Source organism: Schistocerca americana, chromosome 6 (genome assembly GCF_021461395.2).
Source record: "Schistocerca americana isolate TAMUIC-IGC-003095 chromosome 6, iqSchAmer2.1, whole genome shotgun sequence".
Taxonomy (NCBI): domain Eukaryota; kingdom Metazoa; phylum Arthropoda; class Insecta; order Orthoptera; family Acrididae; genus Schistocerca; species Schistocerca americana.
Genome location: NC_060124.1, coordinates 597351948 through 597375553, shown reverse-complemented (window position 1 = coordinate 597375553; position 23606 = coordinate 597351948).

Below are 23606 nucleotides of genomic sequence, written 5' to 3'. Positions count from 1 at the left end.
TCATAGAATGTAGTCTTCATATGTAATCTTGGTTGAATATTTTCTTTGTGCAACGACTGAAAAACGCGCGCACACGAACAATATGATCTGCAATACTGTGCCGCGTGATCTAACTGTACGATATAACGGCAGTGCCGCAGTTACACAGACGCTTCTGCGCATGCGCGCACTCTATCTGCCAACATAAGAACTTTTACGGCGCACCCGCGACATTCAAATTTTGTATATAATGTGTATAATGTGTAATGTAAGTCATGTAAATAGTTGTAGGTAACTTAGATTTTCTTGTGCCTTTAGGTGAATTGCTCGCCTGCAGGTGTGTCCTTTCGCCTCGCAATTCAGGAGGCAATATAAAGGCACATTTGCATGCCGAGCGTGAGTTTCCGCGGAAACGCGAAATACTAATTAAATAAATGATCAGTGACAAATAAATAAAGCCTATGGCACACTACTGCAGCGCTGTGTCGCTGATAAAACAAAAGCACAATTACGTTACTCTTATGTTTAATTAAGAAATGGAGAGCTCTGGTTGAAGTGGTGCGAGAAGCACGTATTTTTATTTTTATTGTCTGGCACACCGCCATATTTCATGTTATAGAAGAATACTGCGAGTTGCAACCACACTAGGCACTCGATTCTGTAAAGAATTTATATTTATAAAAGAGAGTAGGATTATGAACTGTAGGCTTATTCATTGAATATATCTGCTTTAACTAACTGTGTAACTTTTTTATGTTTAGTAGACAATCACCTCTGTACGACGTATTGGCATTGGCTGGCAAATTATTGTAATATTGAGATTTAGATTATGAGTCCGCACCTACCGCAGCAGTCTTTGGAAACGATTTAATTACGAAGTCCGATTATTCAGTTTTATTTCACGGTCAACTACGAGTAACATTGCCTTTACGAAAAAGCCATTGTCAAGCGTCTGATACCGAATAATTAAACGTCCACGTTCCAGATAAGCAAATACAATTGCAATCACAATCACCATCATACAGATAGAATAATCAATATCTAAATAACAATATATTTTTATTTATTTATTTTATTTATTTTATAGTCTGTTACCTAGGTCTACAGTTATTCGATATTAAACTGTAACTGAGTCTATATTTCTACATTAAGGAGGCCAATTTACAGGAAAAGTCCATCTTTGCTCTTTAAACAACTTTAAATTTGTGTACGTTTGTCGCATCTGTTTACATCTGTCCTCCATTGATTTAGTTTTGCACAAATGATGCAACCTACAAGTGAGGTACTGTTTTAACAGCAGCTTTGTTAAAATGCGCGAATGACATTCATCTCCAAATTCTGTTTATTGTTTTAACAGCTGCTTTATCAAATGCTCTAACATTTTTCTCCAAATTCGGAGGAATCTATTAGGTGATAAAACCCAGTCCGCCAACATTCTGAATATTCCAAGATATAAGTTTACGAAAAATTTATTCTCCTCTACTGACGTCTGACGATTCTTTAACACCCTTTCCGCCACATTCAACATATAGTACGCTGGTGACGATTAATGATGCAGGAAAATGGTTAAACGCTGGATTTCGACCATAAAACAGAGCTTCTATTGCAGCAAAGAGGTATATGACGTTTATGTAAGTCTTCGTGTTGCGCCCACTTAACTAATATGCCGAGAGTGTTGGCGATATAAAATATAGCGGCCAGTGTTGCATGTTGCTGCCACCCACGCGTAGATAGCCTTTCTATGATGATCATTTACCCCACTGGTTCTGACTTTGGATTAGATTAGATTAATTATTCATTCCATATACCCATAAAAGAGGGAATCCTCCTCGGTGTGGAACACGTTAGATAAGCACATTACAAAAATTTAATTAGAAAAACTTGAGTTTAATTAATTTTAATGATCCTCAGTCAATAAACAGTAAAATTATGTAGATGAATTAAATTTAAACTTCTAATATTTACAGGTTTAATACTAATATCTGCTTTCCATAGATTCATCATTCACACAGTAGGTAGTTACTTGGCTGTTACAACCAAGTATTGTCAAAAATTAAAGTATAATAAATTTTCATTAAAATGGTCTACTGCACTTGTTGAGAAACTAATGGATGGAATGGAAGGAATTGGCCACCAAAAATTCTTTTAAATAATGTTTAAATTGTGCCTTGCTGAAACTAAACTCTTAATGGTTGCTGGTAACGTATTGAAGATATGCGTTGCTGAATACTGGACTCCTTTCTGGGCAAGAGTAACTGATTTTAAATCTTTATGTATATTGCTCTTATTCCTAGTATTGATACTGTGTACTAAGCAGTTAGTTGGAAAAAGAGATGTATTATTTACAACAAACTTCTTTAAGGAATAAATATACTGAGAAGCTGCGGTTAATATGGCCAATTCTTTGAATAGGTTTAGACATGATGTTCTTGGATTTACACTACTCATTACTCTTATTATACCCTTCTGTACTCGAAAAATTTTTTCTCTGTTTGTGGAGTTACCCCAAAATATGATACCATATGACATAATGGAGTGAAAATAACCAAAATATGCCAGTTTTTTTATATTTATATCTCCTGTGTCTGACATCATTCGCATTGCAAACACAGACTTGTTTAGGCGCTTTTGCAGTTCATTGGTATGTTGCTCCCAACAGAATTTATTATCAAGTTGCAATCCCAAGAATTCTACACTCTCAACTTCTCCTATTTACATGTCGTCATATTGTCTACACACACCAGACGGAAATCTCTTTGAAATTCTGAACTGCATATAGTAGGTCTTTTCAACGTTTAATGACAGTGAATTGGCTATGAACCACTTACTAACGTTAGTAAAAATTTGATTAGCTGCCCTTTCTAAATTTATATTTGATTTACTATTTATTGCAAAGTTTATATCATCTGCAAATAAGACCAACTTGGCATCTGGTAATGTAACAGATGGCAGGTCATTAATATACACAAGAAACAGTAGTGGACCTAGTACAGAACCTTGGGGAACACCACATGTAATTTCTTCCCAGTCGGAAGATGTCTGATTTCCTACTGCTGAAGTGTTACGTAATGACACCCTTTGTTTTCTATTAGTAAGATATGACTGAAACCATCTACATCTACATACATACTCCGCAGTCCACCATACGGTGCGTGGCGCAGGGTACCTCGTACCGCAACTAGCATCTTCTCTCCCTGTTCCACTCCCAAACAGAACGCGGGAAAAATGACTGCCTATACGCCTCTGTGCGAACCCTAATCTCTCTTATCTTTGTGGTCTTTCCGCGAAATGTAAGTTGGCGGCAGTAAAATTGTACTGCAGTCAGCCTCACATGCTGGTTCTCTAAATTTCCTCAGTAGCGATTCAAGAAAAGAACGCCACCTTTTCTCCAGAGACTCCCACCCAAGTTCCTGAAGCATTACTGTAACACTCGTGTGATGATCAAACCTACCAGTAACAAATCTAGAAGCCTGCCTCTGAATTGCTTCTCTGTCCTCCCTCAATCCGACCTGATAGGGATCCCAAACGCTCGAGCAGCACTCAAGAATAGGTCGTACTAATGTTTTATAAGCGGTCTCCTTTACAGATGAACCACATCTTCCCAAAATTCTACCAATGAACCGAAGACAACTATCCGCCTTCCCCACAACTTCCACTACATGCTTGTCCCACTTCATGTCGCTCTGCAATGTTACGCCCAAATATTTAATCGACGTGAATGTGTCAAGCGCTACACTACTAATGGAGTATTCAAACATTACCGGATTCTTTTTCGTATTCATCTCCTTTAATTTACATTTATCTATATTTAGAGTTCGCTGCCATTCTTAATACAAATCACAACTCCTGTCCAATTCATCTTGTATCCTCCGACAGCCACTCAATGACGACACCTTCCCGTACACCACATCATCATCAGCAAACAGCCGCACATTGCTATCCACCCTATCCAAAAGATCATTTATGTAGATAGAAAACAACAGCGGACCTACCACACTTCCTTGGGGCACTTCAGATGATAATCTCACCTCCGATGAACACTCACCATCGAGGACAACGTACTGGGTCCTATTACTTAAGAAGTCTTCGAGCCACTCACATAGTGGGAACCAATCCCATATGCTCGTACCTTAGTTAGGAGTCTGCAGTGGGGCACCGATTGAAACGCTTTCCGGAAGTCAAGGAATATGGCAGCCGTCTGATACCCTTCATCCATGGTTCGCAAGATATCATGTGAAAAAACGGCGAGTTGCGTTTCGCAGGAGCGATCCTTTCTAGAGCCGTGCTGATGTATGGACAGCAACTTCTCTGTCTCAAGGAAATTCATTATATTCGAACTGAGAATATGTTCGAGAATCCTGCAGCAAACCGATGTTAAGGATATTGGTCTGTAATTTTGAGGATCCGTCCTTCTACCATTCTTATATACAGGCGTCAACTGCGCTTTTTACTAGACGCTCGGGACTTTACGTTGGGCAAGAGATTCGCGATAAATGCAAGCTAAGTAAGGAGCCAATGCGGTAGAGTACTCTCTGTAAAACCGAATTGGAATCCCATTAGGACCTAGCGATTTATTTATTTTCAACCCATTCAGCTGCTTCACAACCCCAGGGATGTCTATCACTATGTCCTCCATACGGGAATCTGTAAGAGACTCTTACGGTGGTATGTTTGTACGATCCTTCTGCGTGAACGATTTCTCAAATGCTAAATTTAAAATTTCAGCTTTCTTTTTGCTGTCTTCCGTTGCCAGGCCAGACTGATCAGTGAGTGAGTGGATGGAAGCCTTCGACCCGCTTACCGATTTTATGTAAGACCAGAACTTCCTTGCATTTTCAGCAAGATCTTTTGCTAAGGTATGACGGTGGTAGTGGTTGTATGCTTCGCGCATCGCTCTTTTTACAGCAGCACGAATCTTTACTAACTTTTTTCTGTCCACATTCTCACGATCTTTCTTGTACCGCGAGTGCAACTGTCTTTGCTTCCTGAGCAGTCTCCGAATTGCGCTGTTAAACCACGGTAGGTCTTTTCCGTTCGTAACCCATTTTTTCGGCACATACTTCTCCAACGCGTGATTTGCAGTGTGTTTAAAATTTGCCCATAGTTCTTCCACGTCCATCGTACCGGAAGTAAATGAAGTCGATTCATTTACTAAGTGGGATGCTAACAACTGCTTATCTGCTCTTTCTAGTAAGAATACTCTCCTAGCCTTCTAGACCGACTTTTTAGCTTTCGTAACCATAGTCGTAATGACAACATCATGATCACTAATCCCTGTCTCAACACTGACACCGTCGATGAGGTCTGGTCTGTTCGTGGCTACCAGGTCTAAAATATTTCCATTCCGCGTTGGCAGTCGACTTAGCTGCTCAAGATAGTTTTCGGATAATGCGTTCAAAAGTAATTCACACGACGGCTTGTTTGTACCACCTGTAATGAATCAATAGACATCCCAGTCTATACTAGGTAGGTTGAAGTCGCCTCCGACTAATATAGCATGATCCTGGTAGTTCTGTGATGCAGAATGTAGATTCCCTTAGAATGATTCTAGAACTGTCACGGTGGAACCTGGTGGCCGGTAATAACACCCCACAATTAACTTTACTTCCCCTAGCCCTGTTAAACGTGTCCAGATAACTTCACAATCACACTCTAATTCAATCTCAGTAGACACAACATTTTTGTCAACTGCAATGAAGACACCACCTCCTACGGTGTCTAATCTGTCTTTCCGATACACGTTCCAACCCTCACTAAATATTTCAGAACTTCCTATCTCAGGGTTCAGCCAGGTCTCAGTCCCGAGAATAATTTGAGCGCCACACACTTCCTGGAGGGCAGTAAATTCAGGAACTTAATTCCGAACACTCTGAAAATTTACTGCTAATATCTTGATAGCTGAAGTGTTTTTACACTGAGTGTGTCCTGATTTTCCTGCCTGCACGCCGAAGGGTGAGTGTTCAACAGGACACCTCGCACTACTGCCTAGCCTAAAATCCCCCATGTGCACGCCACAAGTACTCTGCTACCCGAGTAGCCGCTTCCTTTGTGTAGTGCACCCCTGAACTATCTAGGGGCGTCCTAGAATTCCCCACCCAATAGCGCAAGTCTAGAAATCTGCAACCAAGACCGTCACAGAGTCGACGAAGCCTCTGGTTGAGACCCTCCACTTGGCTCCAAACCGAAGGACCCCGATCCACTCTGGGAACGATGCTGCAAATAGAGAGCTCTGCTTGCTCCCCGCGTGCGAGGCCAGCGGCCTTCACCAAATCCGGCAGCCGCCTGTACGAACTGAGGATCGCCTCAGAACCCAAGCGACAGGCATCACTGGTGTCGACGTGAGCAACTACTTGCAGACGACTGCACCCCGTATGCTCGATAGCTGCAAGCAAGGCCGCCTCCACATCTTGGATGAGGCCCTCTGGCAGACAAACAGAGTACACGTTGGAATTCTTTCCAGCCCTGTACGCTATTTCCTTAAGGGGCTCCATCACCCGCCCGCCACTTTGCAGCACTATCAGTGACGCCATAATATTTTAATTTACTTAAAAGAATGCTGTGATTCACACAGTCAAACGACTTCTACAGGTAACAGAATATGCCAGTTGCCTCTAATTTTTTGTCCGATGAATTAAGGACATTTTCGCTGTAAGTGTAAATAGCTTTCTCAATATCAGAACCCTTAAGAAACCCAAACTGTGATTTTGACAGTATGTTATTTTCGCTAAGGTGCTTAAGTCGGCGCTTAAACGTAACCTTTTCAAAGATTTTTGAAAAAGCTGGCAAAAGTGAGATCGGTCGGTAATTTGACGGCATTTCTTTGTCCCCTTTCTTGTGGAGAGGTATAACTTCAGCATATTTAAGCCAGTCCGGGAATGTACCTGTCACAAGTGATTGATTACACAAATAACTTAAGATATGACTAAGCTCACATGAGCACTCTTTTATTAACTTTGTTGATAGGTTATCATAACCACTAGAATGCTTTGATTTCAAGGACTTTATGATGGATTCTATTTCTTTAGGTGAAGTAAGTGTCAATTCGATTTTACTGAGATTGCTTGTGTGCACTGGTCTCAGATATTCCATTGCATTATTTACTGAACCTGACAACCCCACGCTATCGGTAACAGAGACAAAATACTTGTTTAAATGACGATCTAAACAGTCTCTGCTGTGAATGCGCAGCTTGGCGTCAGTTTGGAAACGGATTCGTTCGGTTGTGACACCTTTATTCGAACGAACCTTCTATTAGTTTTGGAGACAGTCATAGCCTCGCCGTTCTCCTGGCGTCCACGACTACGCGGTGGCTCCTGCCCTCTGCCTCTCCACTGTGGGGAAGTCCAGGCCACTTCCGCTCGCTGGCCGGCCGGCCAGGCATCTACCCACACCCCTGTGACGTCCTTAGCCGCTGCCCCGGCTCTTACTCACTGCTCCGAGGACGGCCATAGTGCTCGAAATTGCAAGCCGCATATCGGTCAATTAAACCTTCCGTACCACGACCGACATAGAGATTGATTCCGTAATGAAGCAAACCTTCAGGGATGATGGAAGAAAGTGAATCTACCACTGCAGCAGCATCTACGGAGTGTCTGTTCTGTTGAAGGAGCAGACACCGTGCATTAATGTAACTGATAAGCCTGGCTGGGAAATGGATCCACTTTCTTCAGTGGGAATGCACCAAAGACGTCCGACATCCGGTGGGAACCTCTGAGCAGCGGACAGGAGTGTAATGGACTGGGGCTGCGGGCGAGCAGGCGGCGCTCGGCGGGGGTGTGGGTCGGCCGTCAGGCGAACCGAGGCAGTCCGTGGCGTGTCGTGGTCATCGCACTTCCCTGGTAAGCTGGAGAGTCCTGGTTCGAATCGCGGTCCGGTAGACTTTCCCTCGTCGCTGCTGATTCCGCTTATGTCCCTCTGCAGCTGGCAGCAGTGATCCCCTATCCAGTAAATGTATCAATTTGAGGTAAGGAAACGTGGTCCGGAAACAACCGTGTCGAACGTTGTAGTTGATGATGATGTTTGGTTTGTAGGGCGCTCAACTGCGTTGTTATCAGCGCCCGTACAAATTCCCAATCTTTGCACAGTCCAGTCTCGCCACTTTCCCGAATGACGGTGAAATGATAAGGACAACACAAACACTCAGTCCCCTGAACCGGCTGGGAATCGAACCTGGGACACTGTGATCCAGAGGCAGCAACGCTATCCACCGTACCGCGAGCTGCGGACGAACGCTATAGTGGAACACACGTACCGATACTGTTGTTGCTAAGAATGTAGTGTGTGCACTTTCAAAGGTGGTAGTATGGACCAAAACAAGAAAAAAGTCCAGGAAACATGGGCTCTAAAAAAGGAAAAAAAAATTATTCCTGACTGGAAATAAGGGGGAAAGGAGGGGGGGGGGGCAGGGAAGGTCCTATGAACATATATCCGGAATACATCGCTACCAAGGTAGATTCAGGCTTCCATTCAGTCATTCGTTGACCAGTCTGGTTTGGCACTGGAAGATAGCAAAAGGAAGGCCGAAGTTTTAAATTCTACGTTTAACAAATAGCTCACGCAGGAGAATCGTACAAACGTACCGTCGTTTGACCATCGCACAGAGTCCCGTATGGATGACATAGTGATAAGCATCCTTGGCGTAGAGAAACAGTTGAAACAGTTCAGCACAAATAAGTCGTCAGGTCCGGATGCAATCCCAATGCGGTTTGGCAATGAGTACTTACTGTACGTCATTGGCCCCTTAGTTTGCGCTACTCGAGAGATTCACGATAAATACAAAGCGCCAAGCAACTGCAAATAAGCGCAGGTGGTTCCTGTATATAAGAAGGGTAAAAGAACGCACCTGCAAAATTACAGACCAATATCCTTAACATCGGTTTGCAGCAGAATTGTTGAACGTATTCTGAGTTGTAATATAATAAATTTCCTAGAGACAGAAAAGCTCTTATCCACGAATTGGTACAGCTTTGCAAAGCATCGCTCGTGTGATAATTCTCACATGATACACCGCGAACTATTGTTGAAGGACAACAGGCTAATTCCAATTTTTCTAGATTTCCGAAAAGCATTCGACACGGTACTCCACTGCAGACTTAACGAATGTACATGCATACGGAGTAGGCTCCCAGATATGCACTGGCTAGAAGACTTCTGAAGTAATAGAACCCAATCTGTTGTCCTCGACGGCGAGTGTTCGTCAGAGACAGGAGTAACTTCAGGAGGGCCCCAGGAAAGTTACTGTTTTCTGGGGTGAGTGTGATAACGTGGAGAGAGGTGGAAGAACTGGGAGACGAACAGAGGGTCAAGGGACAGAGGGGGAGGCAAGATGTGGACTGGCAGCAGGTCGGACTAAATACACAGCTGGTGCGGCAGGGCGGGTTGTTCACATCACCGATCTTTAAACAATCTGTCCGCTACCTAAATAGGCTTCAGGTTGTCTGCCCCTTAGCTCTGCGATGGTAGATAACGGTGTAGCTAATAAAAGCAGCGTTGATGAAAAGTCAGCTTCATACCAACCACGCAAAGGCCGCATAACTCCAGGCCGTGGGCATTAGCTGACAGTTAGATAAACTATCGAGCATGACTAGTTTGTAAATTGTCTGAAATTTCCTACAACCTGGTTTACTGTCTCTAAACCACAAAAAATGGTTATCGAGTCCGTATTTAATATCCCGACATCAATCGTGCAATGTTCTCGGCTGTCTCTGTTAATAGTTCACTCACGAAAACAGCCAGAAGATATTCAGCCCTACCCGATACTTTTTAACGTCGCAAACAGTCACTGACCCAGCACTACTTGCGAGTTAACACATTCAGTCGTTCAGCAGGCTTCTTGTAAAGAAGTGTTTACCGTATGTCTCGTAATTTGCACGAAACACACTATGTGGAGTTTATTTACGACTCGAAAGGTTCAGGCGCGAAATGTCCTAAAATAAACCACTCACAAAGCTCAAACTTTGTGAAAATACACATTACTGCAGTCGCTTTTTATCAGCTACACGAGAACCGATGAGACACTCGAATTTCTCCATTTTGGCCTGAACCTGATCAGCATGGTTTAACATAGGTGTTAACCAGACCGACTGTGATCTGAGGCTCAGACGCGCGGGACAGTGCTGAATTCATATTGGCTACTATGTTCAGCAGCCGATAGTATCATCTGGAGCACTTCTATACTCGCGGTATTTCTTATGTCAGCCAACCAGATTACCACAAGTAATTCAGACTACAAATTTCGTAATACCGAAACTAAATAAAATTTAATGAAAACAAAATACTTTTCCACGAAATAAATTACTAATAAATTTAATACAGCACGCGCCTTGTGGCTGCCTTTTAAGAAATCGAACTCACTCGGACATGCGCCACAAATTTCCCTGTTCCACAATGACTTTCTCACTCATACATTTACATAGTTTTAATAAAGTATCACAGTCTCACTTTTCGTATGTCCTCTATTCACTCTCTGTCTCTGCAAAAGACTCACAAAACTGAAACTCGATGAAATAATAGTTTTCCAAAGCACTTTTAATTACGTCAGAAATTTGTGGTAATGAAAGTACGTGCAAACCCGTGACAAATGAAATAATAAGTACAGAGAAATTGCAAGATACAACTAATTTCTTACTCATCAGCAGTTTAACCCAAAGGGCACAATATTTACCCAAGAACATTGTACAAGTGTCTCTTATTCACAAATCAGAAAAATACATTGCACAATACCTTTCTAATAGAATTAGGTGCAAACAAGAACTTCTTAAAAGCGCTTGAATAATAAAAGGTAAAATCAGTTTCATCTAACAAGGGCACTTTGAGAGGCACCCACATGCCTTGCTCATACTGTGGCATCAAGCAGTTAGGCCTGTAAGATGAGTGGTCTGCCAAGAGAGTGGATTTATTCCTATTTCTCGAGTAACATCAATGACTGATTATGAGCTCTAGTACCCACAATTAAGCTACAAATTATTCTCCTGTTTGAATATTACGCAACGGAAACGGATAACGCACTTCTGACTATTAGGAATTTGCACAACTCTGATTGTTCACTACGGTCTGGCAATACTACATTTTCTTTCTTACCCAACGGCTTTGATCAACACGTGGCCATGGCAGTGAATATGCATGGCACACACATTATAAATTCTGGATATCATGACTACACACTATTCGAAGAACAAGGCCACCAATCTTTTTCGTTTCACTATCTTTTTTATTCTGATAAACTCTATTACGATTCAAAGATAACCTAAACACACCATTACATTTTATACAACAATTACACATGAGAAACTCCGCCCAGTGGGCATGGCTTTACATTGCCGATTCTCTATCTTATGGTCTCGTAATTATCTAACGCTACAGTGCACTTTCTGGATAGGATGGTGGATCTTTTGCTATATCTCACAGTTCGAGTCTCACACCCACGAAAATTTACTCCAGACCGAGCGGTACAAAAGGAACATGCAAAACCTACTGCCACTGAACCTATCTTGCTACTCTCCCATGCAAACCACACATACTTAAATTACATGAAATATATCACACTGGCAACATAGAATAGATCACAAAGAATAGTCACAACGTTAGAATCACTTCACTTTCGGCTTTCCCACTTTAAATAGTATTCATTCCAGTTTCACACGACACTGCCCCACTTCGCAACTTTTCTTTCCTACTACGAACTCTGGAGGATATATGCACGTCTCCCTGTGCAATGCCAGCCAAGTGGCGATGCTGGATAGACGGCTGACTCACCTTGCTTCTCTATCAGAGTATTAGAGATTGAATCTAGCGTCACACGCAAATATAACACGCAAAGTAATATTAAGATCGTATTCGTCACACACGCGAGTCCTCAACTGATACCTTGGACGAGTACTTCTCTTTATCCTTTGTCTCATACACAAATTGAGATTCATACAGTACTTACCACGTGGAAGTGCTCGTCTCTAATTTCAATTTCTGCACACGCCATTTCTTAAATATTTCCAGCTTATAGTACAGACGCCAGTAGTTCAGCTTAACTTTAGCACTCTGAAGTATTTCAACTTAGTACTGGCACTCGCAAGTATTTCAACTTATTGCTACACGTGGTTTCATTGTGACCGTTGGTCACTACTGAGATTACTATGATCCCCTTAATATTACCTGCCTGTCACTTAATTCTCCCCCAAAAGTTCCTGATATAGAGGAATAATTATTCCAAACTACTCTTAAATATTTCACATGCATACCACATTCTCCACTCTTGTCTTTACGGAGCACACCTAAGACAGGTCTTAGCAACACAAGATCCAGAGCCAGAGTGCTGAAACATGGCCGTTCTTCACGTCATCTCGCCCCTCCACCGAGGTGGGTTAGCACCATGCTACCGTATTGGTCAACCATATTTCAGGCGCTCAAAGCTCAGGTAAATTTCATCTCTTTGGTTCCACGAAAGGTGACCAAAGGACCGTCTCAAAGATGATCATATATTGCACATTCACAATCTGCGGTTAGCAGACGACCATACATTCATTCATTCATTTCACAGATCTCACCAAATTGGATGTAGGGATTTATTTTCTGGGAGTGCACATATGATCAAATAAATAAATTGTCCTTATTTCCTACACTGGTATCCGGCTTCGGTGTATTAAGTGAAATTGAGTTATTATTACAAAAAATGTTGTTCTGACAAGAATAACTAAGAATGTTGTACTTATTTTCAATGCTGGGCGGTACTGTACCCTTTCAACTTGAATAATAAAGGTGAAACAAGTTTCTTTGAACAGGATACACAAGTCAAAAAAATACATTACATAAAATCTTTCTGACTGAATTACTTGCAGACAAGAACTTCTTATAACTTCTATACTAACTTTCAATAATAAAAGATAAAATCAGTTTCGTTTAACAAAGGGCACTTGAATAGTAAAGGTGAAATAAGTTTCTTTTAAATAGGTCACCTGGGCAAGCGCAATAGGACAATTTCCGCTACCAATCAAGTATTTCTCTAAGTTCAACTCCCGCTGCACGTAAGGTATAATTCAGAACACTAGTCTCCTTCTTTTATGGTTTTAAAGGCAAATATGTAAGCAGTATAGCAAACGGAACAGACGCTTTGGCGTGCCAATGCAGAGGAAAGTTAACTTAGTGCAGGATCCCCACTCACTGCAACCCGAAACCAAAAGAACCTCCGTTCCCTCTGCTACTGGTCGGCCAAGGCGTCGTACTCTAGACATCGATTTAGACAAGGAGTAAGTGCCCGCTGCAGTGCTGCAACAGAAAAGCGCAAACACACAGCCACAGTCAAAAGAAACGATGTTAACAGCCCCAGAATATAGTAAGATAAAATTCTACATAGATAGATCACATCAAGACAAAGGCAAATTAAATATGGTTCAAAGCATTAACTGTAGACTTCAAATCTCAAAATATGTAAAATTTGCCCCTGCACAAACAGACTAGTTTTGAAAGGGCAACGATAATACAAAGAATAATATTATTACACCAGTACGTCGCAGTTGCAATACAATGTTGACACTCATAAGAAAAGATAGAAGCTAGTGATAACACGGGCAGGTCCGATTACAAAACTAGAAAGCTCCAATGTCAATCTCTTCAATAGACAGCTGCGTGGTACATAGTTCTATTCCACTAGCTAAAATGAATAACGCATTGCTCAGCGCCTCAAGAACTTGCAATAACAGGCCCGCTTCCGCACTCCGAGCCACATACACCGGTCAAATCCAGCTAACTCCACGCAAAGACAAGTTTCACCCTCCGAGCAGCGACACGTACCGGCCGTTCCTAACCCCAAACCCCGTCTCCCGCAAGCCCACCAGCACCACCACCGGCCAACGAGGCAAGATGAGCAACGCCAGAGGGAAACAGTCGATCCGGGTGAATAGAACGGAGAAAGCAACTGCCGCCGGCGCCTCCCCACGTATCAGTAAGGTGCAGAAAATTAGAGTACAGGAATCTATCCTCTCGGTTATAGTTTCAATTGCTACTATATATGACTACATTGCAGTCCCTAACTAAGTTTCACAATGCCAGTACAGTTACTATGCGTTCTAGGTAAAAATTTATATCTGCGAAAGTACTGAAGTCACCGATTTGAAATTTTAACAGTAGGTTTGCTTTATCCATAGAATTGGGTAGACTGAGTATGAAAAAGATCGGTTAATATTTAACAGTACTCGTTCAGTTTCGGAGAGAATACGTGTAACGCACTGCACGCAGCGGCACGAGTACAACAGCCCGCTCGGCGCAGTAGCCAGCGTGCGAACCAAACACATCTGCTCTCCTCGCGGCCCCACGGCGAGCTACGCTTTCAGTGCGAGATGTAATGATTCGCTACGTTCCAGTGGGCAACGCTGCGCACTCGTGTGGTGATAAATGAAATGGAACTCGTGTATTCGCATTTGTTTTACTGGACGCCTGGTGTGGGTGCTGCGGCACGCCTGCCGCGTCGGCTACCCGCCGTGCCTTCCCGGCGGGCGGGCAGAGCGGTGGGGCAGCCAGGGGCGTCAGCCGGCCCCGGCAAAGCTCTGCTGCGTTTCGGACGGGGATCTTCGCCTCGGCACGTCTTCGGGCACTGTCTTTCTCCGCCACGCCGGCGGTCTTGCTCCTTTCCTCCTAACCTGTGGGTATCCCCCTCCCTCCGTACAGGAGTGGTCGGCACGGCAGAATGGCGCCGAAGGCTTCTGGGTTCACTCAGCGGCTACGTCGGAGGTTTCCTTCTGGCTCTCGTGCTGCCTCCGTCGCTCCGTCCTCGTCGACACGCAAGTTGCCCGAGTGGAATCGACTAAAAAGTCTTCCCCCGGGCGAACAGTCTCCCTGATGGGGGGCCCTAGACACTTGCACGTTTCGTTTAGGCTACGGCCACATTTGCGTTTTTTGAAGGTGGACGCTCAACGTCAAAAGGCGAAACAGTTCTAGGCAGGCTGGAGAAGGCCAGTAGTGGCCACACACGGCGTCTTTTTCTGCCAACGTCCGACTGGAAGGCGCATCCTCGAGGTCGGACGCTAGTCGGATGGCCCGGGGCCCATTCCCTGCGTCGAAAGACGCTTCTCACATTGCGTTCCCACGTGAACTCAGCAGTAACTTTGTAGTGTGTTAACACAAAGTAGTGTGTGTAATCAAGTGTTTCATTACAGTTTTTTCGATGTGTAAGATGGAAAAAATTGAATTTGATTGCAAACGTATTATTTTAGAAGTTCAAGCTCGACCTTTTTTATACGATATTCAAAATCCGGATTATAAAAACAAACAAAAAAGAAGAGGCGGTTGGCTAGCTGTGACATCTAATGTTATTGGTGAAGGTTGGGATAATATGGAGAAAGAAACAATAGAAGCCTTAGGTAAGTGTAGAAAAACATTTAATTTGGGTGGTATAAAAGATCGAAAATACAATAAAATAATTTAAATTTTGTGAAATACATCTGGTGAATTAAGTAACTACAAGAAGTCACAATATATGCGCTTTACTGTAGAATATTAGAGGTGTCTTGTTATGCCAGCAGTCTTTTTCACTCAGCAGTGTTTGCGTATCGATTTTGAAAGGGTACAGGACCTGCGCTAGAACAGAAGTATTCAGCACACTGATCTCTTGTGTGTGTTCGTTTCACGGTCCCTCTTGTCCCCTGGGCCGGAATGCTGTCCAAAGGACACAATAATCTGCCTTCAAAGTTGTACCCATCGTTTTCCCTTACAAAGTTGTGCAGTACAGAAGTGGCTTTAACAATGATATCAACCAAATCGATACTGACGTCAATCGGACGGTGGCATATACGCCATTTATTGGCTAAAATACCTAATGCACATTCCACGTACCACATGTCACTCGATAAACGGTAGTTAAAAATTCTTTGAATGTTGGTCATCTCCTTACCGGGGTATGGTCTCAGAAGGTTTTCACAGAGAGCAAAGGCTTCATCTGCCAGAAACACATATAGCAGTAATCGACCAGATGTATCATTTGGCAAGGGGCTGATGGCGGTAATGGTAAATTGTTGGAATAGAGTTTCTTGCCAAAATTAGTACTTTTCAGGATGTTTGGATCTCCCTCGTGTCCAAAGACCTCAACATCCATTTATGTATATCTGAAGCAGTAATTTGCGTCAGCTACTGCCATTAAAACTATTGAAAAATACTTCTTGTGGTTAAAGTATTCACTACACGATCCCCATGGATTGATCACTCTAAAATGCTTACCATCAATAAATCCCACGCAATGTGGAAAATGGCTTTTTTTCAAACTATGAACTAATATTCATTCAGTCTTCAGAAGTTAATTGTTTCATATATTGACCTTGCATTGTTTCCCAGATTGCTCAGCATGTCTCTCGAGTAATCTTTGAAATTGGTGAATGTCCAAGTAGAGATCTGATGAAATTGCCAGTTGCGAGATACCTACAATGGAACATTGATAATGGGTTCAAAGTAGAACCAATATTTATATTAAGTTTTTTTTAAGGGATGAACGTGCAAGAAAGAAGAACATTAACGATTGCTGCTACACAAATGTGAAAATGCACGATGGCAAAAGTGGAGATTCATCAAAACCTAGGAAACATTACATTTGTCACAAATAGTTGTCATTTCTCCAATCTTTATGTGTAGAAATAGAGTGAGTATTCCATATTTATAATGTTCGTGAATTTATAAGTCCCAGACAGAGCCATGCACGGCCACAAATTATAAAATTTTACTGTGGAAAATTACAGTTTTCTCTTTTTACTACAGGACATCTGGGAATATGGCTGTCGATCTAACAGAAAGTACGCAAGGCGCTGACAACAACACTGCACAACAAGAAGCAAACGCGACACCTGACATACAACATACTACAACCGAAACCTCTCCCCCTGCTCGCACAGCGCAAAGGGAGAAAGAAAGTCCATTTAGGAAGAAACGAAAATAGGACGAATTTGAAAAAAAGTTGTTGGCCGTTTTGGAAACGAGTTTGCAACAATCACATACAAAGGAGCGTAGAACGATCCAGATGAAATGTTCTTACTTTCGCAAATGCCCCTTATTAAAAACTTTAGCCCAGCTGACAAGATGGATTTTCAATTGAAATATTTACAATTGGTTCAGTCTTCCACACATGCACAGCCGTCCAGAATTACATCTAAAAGTGAACAATCATCTCAGTCCACAAGCAGCACACCTACAATGATCTTCGAGGAAAAATCAGAAGAATCAATCCTGTCCTTTTATGCATTGTAAGCAAATAATACAATAAGTAATAAAACTTCACTTGCCTCAGAGTAATTGATAGTTTTTCTTCAGCCCTCATACGGTCAAGTAGTCGAGTGTTTCTTCCAGTAATAGCATTCGACACATTAGACAGCAGAGTTTCGTATGACTTAGTAGACATTCTGTAGTACTCAAAAAGCTTTTCAGGGTTTTTTCTAAGTTTGTTGTGTAGCAGATTGAATATTCTCTCTGATCTGTCCTCAATTATTGGATAAGTCCAAAAACGCCTTTTTTGTCTACGTCGTCTCCGTCGAATCAGTAAGAATGAAGCACATGCTACTGTTGCAGATCGTTTACTTAATACGTTCATTTCTCAATGCTGCGATGTCACCCAGGCAGGTCTGAAACGCTACTGAGCCATACATGGCCACGTTCACGTCTTTGGTCGGTAGGACGCGTTGCGCTGAAAGAAGCTACAGGTACATACACGGTCGAGTGTGGCTACAACCATCCGACTTTTGAAGCTGCTTCTTTAGGCGCTGAGCGTCCAGCTTCAAGAAACGCAAGCGTGGCCGTGGCCGTAGCCTCAGCCTGCGGGCGCTAGCAGAGAGCGTGCCTCTCTACATCGTCCTGGCTGTCTTGCAGGGTGTGTCCCATCCAGCTGCATTTTCTTCTCTCGATTTGAACGTCGACAGGTTCTTCTATCTTTCGACTTCGATGGTCGTCGTCGAATATTACATGTCGTCTCAAGATTTTAAGAATTTTCCTAAGGCATCTTGTCGTGTCTACGAATCCGGTATAGTCAGCTCGCTAGATAAACAATAGAACAACTCGTATTGATGAGTTTTATTTAAAAAAAAATTACAGATACTTAACTTTGACAACTACACAGACGCGTCGCGAGCAAAGGGCGACATACGAATTAATCAGTCTTTCCAGTGACTGCTGGTCTATAACTGACAGAAGTCTTCCCTGAACTGCTATGAAAGTGGCCAACGTCGACGCCGCTGTCCGAGTGCAAGGTGCGGTCGGCTGACTTCTCCTCACGGCCCCCTCTTCCCCGTCCTTCCCGACGTCTTTACGCCGTAACACATCTATCTGGGAAAACTTGCAAAATCTTGACGTTTGTCGAGGTAACTTTCCACGTTCCACATCCGTAAAGCAGCGTTGCTTTCACGTTTGTTCTACGTATTCGTTGTCGAGTCGAGGTGGAAACCTGCGTCGTCCTCCGTAACGGGCACAGCCGGGCGACTGGCCCGTCCGCCGTTCGGGTTCCCCCCTGACGTGGGCAGCTGCCGCCGCGTCTCCAGTAGCTGCGCTGCACTCCCAGAGTACGCCGACTCGCTTACCTTCTCAACTTTCTCACTGTTCACTCTCAGCTTTCTCGTATCTCTTCTACTGACTTTCATACTCTTCGACTTCGCGGCACGGCATTCACTTGTAGTCCGACTATCTCGGCTTCCTGTTGGGACGTCCTGCGGCTTTTCTTCCGTGTCGACACAGTTCTGCGAGAGGAGTTGGATGTCGTCGGCAGAATCGAGATCTCCAGTCGTTCAGTTAGTCCGTATTGTATCCCTGTCTTCTTCTTCTTCTTCTTCTTCTCCTCCTCCTCCTCCATCACTTTACTCATCACTTTACTCATCACTTCACTCAGCACCACTAAAAGAATAGTAACAGATAAAACACATCCCTTCTCGACCTCCACACTTAACTGGGAAGTGTTCCATAACTTCACCCTCGCGGATAGCTCGGGACTTGTAGTTATTGTAAGTCTCCCTTATAACCTCTGCAGTCTTCTCCGGTATCGCATACTTTTTCAAAGGCTTCCGCGTATTATTTCTTTTCATGGGGTCGAACACCTTTACAAAATTTTGAAAAAGGATATGAAGACTAGTGATGAAGTAATTTTATTCTTTAATGATGACTACAAGCGTGTTTATTTGATCCATACAAGAACAGTTTTTCTAAAATCAGCTTGCTCCTTTCTTATCTGCAGTTTATTGTATTAAGGATTATTCGCCGAAATAATTTGCTTCGAATTGTAGGGAAGGTGATTCCTCTCCAATTGTGGCAATCTGACGAGGTGTCCTTCTGTCCAGTACTGTGGCAAACTTTCCAAGTTCCGGACCTTCATTAAATGACTGTGGAGAACACGCCTGCCTGCCTCTGGGTCAGTGGTTAGACGTCCTTCTGCACTGTTATCCACTCGGGGCCTTTCCATTCTTTAACTACTCGATTGCTGTTTTGATCTGTTTCTTTGAAGGTGGCTCTAAAGTAATTGTATTTTCTAACACTTCAGGTTCACTTTCATCCTTGGGCTCTCTTTCTGGTGCAGACTCTCCCTCTGTTAAGCACCTCCATAGAAAAGTTGCTCACGTCTGTTCATTTCCCCGTTTCGAGCCCACATCACTGCAACAGTACGCGACACTCCTCTTACATAATTTTCTTACCGCATCACGTGAACGCAACATCAGGAGGCATTCTTCCTCACGGCGGTCAATGGTTACAATGCTTTGGTTGATCATCATATGTGGCTATTCAGTGTTAAATCACTCCAGACAGAAATACCTAGGAACAAGATTGTCGTGCCTGCTTTCAACGGACGATGGCATGCTCGAGGGATATCGAACTTTTTCGTCTGCTTATGCAGCTTTACACTACATTAATGTCGAGTTTCAGCTGGCAGTTTTTTCTCCCGTTACTTACCATTTGGTAGTATTTCTGCATTTGCCAACGAGACTAGAGCTGTTTTTGCAGCGTGGAGCCAGACGTGCGCAACACGGCGTACTGCGTGTGGTCCCAGGAGCCGGACTTGCGGAGCAGGCTGTGGCAGCGCCGCCTCAGCGCCCTCGGCTGCCCCCGGGACAACGGCGCGCTCTGCGGGCGAGTCTCAGCAGAGTAACTCGACACGTCTCCGTCGCCCCGTTCCACTTTACTCGTACACTATCCGATCGAAAGTGTCCAGACATCTTTTATCGGACATCTGCACCCACCACATCAGTGGCGGAAAGAACTTTGCTGCAGACACTTTCAGTCGTGCGCCTGTGAGGCAGTGGAAGCCCATTCGTTATTCCTCGAGACCAGAAAGCAGAAAAGGAGACGATGTCGGGTGTCGGGGTCTGCAGGGAAGTCAGCGTTGTAACTCGTGGCAGAGGTGCTGTCGTGACTCGGGGCGGACCAGTCCGACTGGGGAGTGTCGTTACACACGAAACTTTGCCTCACAGACGTCGCTTTACCACAGACTACATCATCGTGCCGGTACAGACAGTCGCCGTCTCCAAACTGTTCCTCTACTGTACGCAGTACACTACGCTGTCAAATGTGTTCGTATCCTTCCACACTTGTGTTTACGCGAAACGGCGACTACTCCGTAACCGTGCGTGTGAAGTGAACCGCCGCCATAGTGTAGAGCGGCCCCTCCCCCCCCCCCCCCCCTAACACACACACACACACACACACACACACACGCACACACACACCTCTGTAGTTCACTGCTGGCACGACACGTCTTCTTAGGTAATGTTCGCCAGGCGTTGCCCGAAACGAAACCCTTACAACTGACTGTCACGGCGCGATCCGTCACTCCAGGCCACTCGCCTCCAGCCGTCCACAGTCCAGTGCTGTCGCTCCTCACGCCACCTCGAGCATCGTTCGGCACTCATTGCAGGGCGGTGTGCGCTTGCGGAAAGCTGCTCCTGCCGTTTTGTCCCGTCCCTACACACAGCCAAGCGATATGTGGATGCCGGTAGTGTGGTGTCACCGCCGGACACCACACTTTCTAGGTGCCATTCTATTATAAATAATATTATAATCAATCCAAACAAACATACAGCAATGGACGAAATATAGTATTCTTAAATGTATTATTGAGTGATCTTCTGCAAATTCTTTCACTTTCACGTTCAGTTCACCACATCTAGATGTAGTACACCAATGACAAATGTAACGTATGATGAGGATATAGTAAAATGGCGGAGGTTCAAAAATTTTAGATGCTCAAACTGCCATGAATTTAAAATGACAAAAAAACGCATTTTGAAGACCTAAAACACCTCAGTTGAGCCACATTTGCACTTTTAATTATTGCAAATCCTGGGGAGAGAAAAATCAGTAAGCCAACACATTTTCTACATCTACATGATTACTCTTTAATTCAGAATGAAGTGCTTGGCAGAGGGTTCATCGAACCACCTTCAAGCTATTTCTCTTCTGTTCCACTCTCAAATAGCGCACTGAAAAACGAGCACCTAAATCTTTGTGTGTAAACTCTGATTTCTCTTATTTTACTCTGATGGTCGTTTCAACGTGTGTGGGTGGGCACCAAAAAAATATTTTCGCAGTCGGATGAGAAAGTTGGTGATTGAAATTTCACCGGAAGATCCTGCCGCAACGGCAAATATCATGTCTGCAACATCCTCTCCCATATTTCTCGATAATTTGGCGTATTTTCAGTGCGTTATGTACGGAATAATGGTCTGGGATACTTCACCCTTAAGAAATAAAATATTCATCGGTCAAAATGTGCTCCAGGAATACTATGAGATGCTCATCAGTGATCATTTTGGAGAGATTTGTTTAAGGAGTTAGATATTTTGACTACAGCTCCACAGTGCATTTATTCCTCTCAGGAAGTCTGTTGTGAATAATTTACAGAGAATAAAAACGAACAATGATGTACATAATTACAATACCATAAGATTATCTTTAAGACAAAAATAGGTGCAGAATGCTGCCAACAAAACTTTTTATCACTTATTCCATGATATGAAATATCCGACAGACAGAAAAGTTAAATTCGAAAAACAAACTAAAGAAGTTTTTCAATGACAGTGCATCCATTCCATATCTTTGTAATCTGTAGCGGTGGTGAGCAGGAATTACTAACTCACATCTGTATATTAAAAAAACGAAAAGGAACCTTGTAAATCATCATCATGTAGCCGTATTTACATATGAGTAAGTATTTTGAATGGAAATGATCTCTTTAACGTAATTGTGATTAATCGTACAACGATCCATAAAACTGAGTAACTTGGAAAACGAGCAATGTGCGTGTTAGCTAAACATTACCAAACTTTATCTAACAGTACTGTCTTCTCAAAAAAGGATGACTGTATACTATTTTGATGAACTCTAATAAATGCCCCAAGAATTAAATACATATTGCCCAGTATTCTAACGTAAGTTGAAAAAAATGTTGTGTCAGTGATACAACACTTTACGAATCGAATACACATATAAATAAAGCTTTTGTTTTGTTAGTAAATTATTTCCTCCAAAAAAGAATGAAGTGTTTGCAAGCGCTCTCTGTCAGAGCTGTGAGTGTGTTTAAAGCTTCCCTGATGATCCCTGTTCATAGTATTACTGGACACAGGCACCAGTAACTTGTGTTGTGTCCATGACCGAAATGGCCTAAAATGTGGTCCACTCCCATCCAGAGTTGTTTGATACTGTTCAGTTCTTTAAGTTCACTTACTCTGACAGAAATTACACACAAGTGGTGTCCATTCTTTGATACATTTCCTGATGTAGCAAAGAGGGTGTCTAATAGGATCTCCTAAGATGCATAGCATTCATTTGAATTATCAACAATCCAAAGACTTTGCAAGCTATTTGAAACTACAAAATAATTCCTACATTCTTTCACATCTTCACATGGCTGTATAAATGTGTCAGATTAATAACATAATATTCCGTTTCAGACGCGCCATAACATGATATTCTGTTTCCCAGGCCCAGTGTCTTGCAGAAGATCATCAGTGGACTCGCTGGGAAAGCGGTGACAGACGAACAACTGAATCAGGTGAGGTCACATATATTAAAGAAGAGAAGGACGAATGGTATTTAGAGGTGAAAAACATTAAAATAATTGGAGAAAGTTCAGATGGACAGGCTGGCCGAAAGTGGGGATTGAGATCAGCTATTGGCAATTTATTTGGAGGTAACCATGCCGCCACGTATTTCACATGTTTTAGATGGTAGCGTGGAACTCATACCAGTTAACAACACGCACACAGTAAAGTCACAGTCTCAACAACCAGAACAGATATGACCATGTAACTGTGACAGCCAGTAAGAAGGAGTCCAATTGGGATGTAAAACAGATCAAGTGCATGTACTTAAAGTATAGTACACAGTCAGAATGGATTGGAGATGCGCCAGTGCAAGTCAGCCGTAGATATGGCTTCTGCTTGTTTGCCCAGTTCACTATCTTATGCTGTCCCACAAGGCATGCAATCTCTCCACATGACATTTTATGTTAGTGTTCAGATCTCCACTTGGCCATTCCAATTTAGGTTTCCTACAGTGCCTTAAACTGCTTCAGAGAAAGATGAGGATATCGAACATCCTCCCCACTCCGATATCAAGCTCTGCCCCTAATGATCTTGTCATTCACAGGGAATAAAACTCTAAACTTCCAAGCTTCTCGTGTGTCATCT